Source organism: Macrobrachium rosenbergii, chromosome 21, assembly GCF_040412425.1.
Source record: "Macrobrachium rosenbergii isolate ZJJX-2024 chromosome 21, ASM4041242v1, whole genome shotgun sequence".
In the NCBI taxonomy this organism is placed as follows: domain Eukaryota; kingdom Metazoa; phylum Arthropoda; class Malacostraca; order Decapoda; family Palaemonidae; genus Macrobrachium; species Macrobrachium rosenbergii.
In genome coordinates, this window is record NC_089761.1 from 42,164,490 (window position 1) to 42,169,798 (window position 5,309).

Below are 5,309 nucleotides of genomic sequence, written 5' to 3' on the forward strand. Positions count from 1 at the left end.
TGAGCTGTTTCATTTCAAGACTTTACATTTGTTTACCATTAGGCCATGACTGACCATGGTTTAAGAAGATAATGTATGTCAGTCACATACGTCTATACAGTGTTTTAATTAACCATGAGGTAGTTGCAATTGCTTCCCAAAGAGCGAAATGGGAGAGAAATATGAACAAAATTGTTTGCCAATATTTTGCCCCTTACGGAGCAAATAGTTACTCTGAGAAAACTGGAGACATGAGAGAGGTGATGCATTTTGATAGGTAATTTCTGAACGATACTATTTGGAATAATATCATCCCGACAACTGTTATGCTTTTAAGGTGCCTGTTGTATCCTCACACAACACGTGATAAACAAACAAGAACTAATTGCAGAGCAGCTACTGAAATCATTTTCCTTTGAATGGTTGAACTTCCTGTGCTATTCACTTTTGAAAATCAACTATGAGAAACAATTAGCAAAACTAGGGAACCTCATTTAGAATTTATGGAATGGTTACTTCCAAGAACAATTTCAAGTTCTTGATCAAGAATAGTTTTTTGCTGATTCTTAATGGCTGTCCCTCAGCGTTTTTGTAATCCCAGATATCACTGAACTTAGTCAAATCAGGACGTGAACAAGACTGAGTACCTAGTCTAAAGAATAAGAGCTATGTTTTAAGCAATTAGTGACTAGATTTGCGTAGTACCATACTAAGAGCACTTAACATGAACATGGAATGAAACGAATTAAGTGAAAAGACTGGAATACAAGACAAACCTAATGAAGCATCTCCTCTGAATTCTCAAGTTTTATTTTTTGAAGAGTTAATTCATGGCAGCCACGGCATACTCTTCATCCACTCTAGTCTCAAAAAACCTTCCCCGCACTAAGATTATTCATTATTTTTGCGGGAGGTTGAATTTAATATCTATGCACAGGTTTACATTTAGGAGCTGAAACATTATCTGCAAAGCATCCCTGAAAATTTGAGAGTAAATTTATGGACTCGTACAAAGACAAACACCTCATCTACCATTATTGATAAGGTTTGGTTTTCTCAGACTACCATACAACTAATCATGGTATATACCAAATAATTCTAATTTTTGTAAATTCAAGAGTGTTGTGTCCTGATACAGGCACCATACCCTGCTCACCCTCCAGGTCTGTGCATAAATGCATACACATTAATATACAACCATTTTGCTTTTATATTAATATAGGGTGAGGTCGGTAACAACGACATGCAGGTATATAATGAATAAACTCGGCATTTTCCTAACACTAAGAGCTCATATACAAATGTAGGATTTTCAGATATATACTTAGACAGGAGAGAATGTTCTGAAGTTGTAATTTTAAGAGTAAATTCTTGCAAAGGGATATGGTATGTCAATACTGTAAGAACATCTTAGACATCTAATGTTTGAAGTAGCAGTATGTTTACAATATATGTTTTACCAAATGATACATCTTGCCTTTACCTCTCTCAGGAATCATTTTAGTCTGGTTTTAACAGAAGATGTTTACTGTACAAGGAATTATTTTTCAAGAAAAAACTCAACTGTCCCTGTAGCAAGGACTCAGCCTTAGCTCCACTAAACACAATGAAGAGCATAAAAAGTCTATTCTTTGGTGACTATTATGTAATCACTTATCTCATAAAACTACACAGTTGCATAAGGTAAAAACTGGCCCCCCCAAAAAAATAAGAAAATTTAGTGAGTCTCATACGGAGTTTCGGAATACAACATAATTGATAATTTTTTGTCCAAATGTTATCTTTTTCTTTAGACTTGATTAATCCCTCAACAGTCATTGCCAAGTAATACAAACATTATCTTAATGATGCAAACAAAACCAGACGGAAACTTGGGGCTTAGGTTCATATCATATAGTTATACAAAGACGTGATTCTCCTGGCAATGTTATGATATGGAACCAACCGGTTCTCCAAAAGATTTGCATTTTTTATCTTAACTGGAAATACATAGCAATGGGATGATGTTTCATTTGCAGGCAATAGTTGCCTGTAATAAATACAAGGCTGCCAAGAAGTAGTTCAAAACGAACTCATCAACGCGAGCTGCATAATTGCAGATTTCATAGAAGATTTCACAAAGTAGAAAGACGCTTTTCCCCCTAAACATAATATAAATAATATACATATGTATGTATGTGTATATGTATATATATAATTATATATATATATATATATATATATATATATATATATATACTATTACGATATCGATATAAGCAATATAATCACAAAATATGTATATATCCGTAAACAGAAACAATAGAAATATATAATATAATTATATAAAAACAGGTAGCATAATAAATATATATATAATATAACATTCAAACAGCATCATATAATCCCAAAGCGGTATAACCAAAAGAGTAACATAAATATTATAAGATAAATAATTAATACAAAATCAAGTATAAAGAAACGGAAACACTATAAACAGTGAGGACCACAGTCAATGCCGGACGATGTCAAGATGGATTTCATTGATAAATTTCAATGACGTAATGCATTCAATGATCCTGGACAAATCTCCAGAACTGGCTCACTTTGCTCCTGATGACCCTCAATACTGACTCAACAGCCAAAATAAGGGAACGTTCCTATAATCATCCCGATGTTTTAAATTCAAACAGTTCAAAATTTCCTATAATCATCCCGATGTTTTAAGACAAGTTTCGAGCAAAACACTAATATAACTGGACTCAGCGCATAAGAGAGTCACTGAAAAAAAACGAACGTGCCTGAGTCCTGGTTAAAATAGACAATAAAGAAAAAGGTCGCACAGCACGAATCAAAGAGACGCTTGGCCGTCAGTTCATGAGTTGCTTACAGAAAACCACTGACATTCAGGCAACACAGTACGATCTGAGGTACAGATTATGCAGCACGAGATGCAAGATTACTAATGAAATGAATATCGATGAACATTAATGCCGGGAGATAGCCTGAGCCGACTATATAATAGATAATAACAAGCCATAGGTCAACAGCTTTGTTACTTCTAAGAACAGGACAGGATATTGAATTTAGGCCACAGGCCAAGCGCTAGGATCTATGAGGTCATTCAGCGCTGAAATGGAAATTGGCAGTAAAAAGGTCTGAATGGTGTAAAAGGAGGAAAACCTCCCAGTTGCACTATGAAACAACTGTTAGGAGAGGGTGGAAGAAGTAAGATGGAAGAAAGAGAATATAAATAAAGGTTTAGTGAGAGAGATGAAAGGGGTTGCAGCTAGGGGCCAAAGGGACGCTGCAAAGAACCTTAAGTAATGCCTACAGTGCACCCCGTGAGGTGCACTGACGACACTACCTCCCTACGGGGGAGGTACTGAATACGTCTAATAAACGCGCTGCCTCAGGAAGCAGAGAATTATAGGTTGGTTAAAGTGACTATCTTAGATCAAGCCGACCCTCCTCCATCGCATGTCCTTGCCCCAAGCGAGGTAAGGAGTGAATGGGAATAAAAAGTCTGGAGTCAGACCAACCAAAAAAGATGGAAGAGCAAAAGACCCAGGAGGAGCTTAAAGTCATAACCTGTTCGTCAGGCGGAAATCAGGTGGCCCAAACCTGGAGCATTAACAGCAAACACGGGGTCAAAGAATTTATAACCTTCCACAAACGGTGTTCGAGGGGAAAATTCATAAGAAAACTATGGAAAGCAGAATAGATATAAAATTAATAAATATAAAAATGTGGAACAATACTCCCTAAGTGTGTCCATAAGCGACGATTCAATATCATAATAATAATAATAATAATAATAATAATAATAATAATAATAATAATAATAATAATAATAATAATAATAATAATAATAATAATCCAGCACAAATTTACATGCTTTATTTACCCCGAAAATATCAAAATATGGAACAGATTTAACACTTGGGACTACCCAAAGGGAGTTAACTACTAGGAAACAAGATTTTGTAACATACACAAAGGAACCTGGACAAATCAAAATGCAAACAATCTTTTACAAACATACAGGAATACATGATATAAAAACATATACTCGAACGGAAGTCATACACACATACACGCCACAAAAACCTGATACAAATACTTTATATACGATAATTCACGCGAAAATATACACATATTTACGAACAAAAACTACTGCTGGTAATTATACAGTAGTGAGTATGTGCAATATACCAAATCAAAAGGAATATTAACGGAAGCATCACTACCGAGTACCGATAAAGCGCTTATTACCTCCTGTACCGCCTAATAATAATCAAATAACAAAGCGTGGACTCATCTTAAAATATAACCACCTCTTCACTGGCCCGTAGTCCACCCCTGCACGAAATTCCATTCAAATCCATTCACAGCTTTTAGAGCAGTGGCTCGTAACCGCACCCCCTGAATTGCTGAAATAAAAAAAAAAAAAACTAAAATACAAAGTTGATATCATGTCTATTATTATTATTATTATTATCATAATTTTTTTTTGCAGAAAAAATAACATGCATATATAAAAATATATTTTGCATCCTCGCACCCCTTAGGAACCGGCTTCGCACATCCTAGGGGTGCGAACACCCCCGGTTAAGAACCACTGTTCTAGAGAGATCTTATTAACAAGGAAAGAGTCAACGAAGAATTCGTCAAAACCTCCAACGCACTTTGTGACCGGAGACAGAATGAGGATATTTTGACAGGATGCGAACGATACGTACTGGTTTTTTTTAGAGAGCTGGGAACTCGAGACTCAAAACAACACCAGGAACCAGGGAGATTACCACCAGCAACATTTCTCCACTTACCCTGCAAAAATACAAGAAAATTACAAGGCTCGTATTTTGCACTCAAGTCCACGGATTTAATTCATTATATTTTCAACATTAACCGAATGATTACTGGAGAGAGAGAGAGAGAGAGAGAGAGAGAGAGAGAGAGAGAGAGAGAGAGAGAGAGAGTATATAAAAATTATTTTCCAGTATACCAGTGATCATATTATAAATTCATATTAGAGGCCATACTATAATTAAAGCAAAATAAATCAACAAACATACATATAAACAAGAAGAAACGAAAGATGTTGAATATATAACAAATTTGCAACAATAAATACGCAGCTTTAAAAACTTGTAATAGGCACTCCAAAAAAGAAATTGCCCCAGTTACATACCTGCATACACAACACACACATACACACTCGTATACATGCATATTTATATATACACATACATACATATGTATATACATATATTATATATAACATGTATGTATGTTTGTAAGTTATACCATTAAAACATCCCAAGAACGGCGTTTACATTTCGAATTTC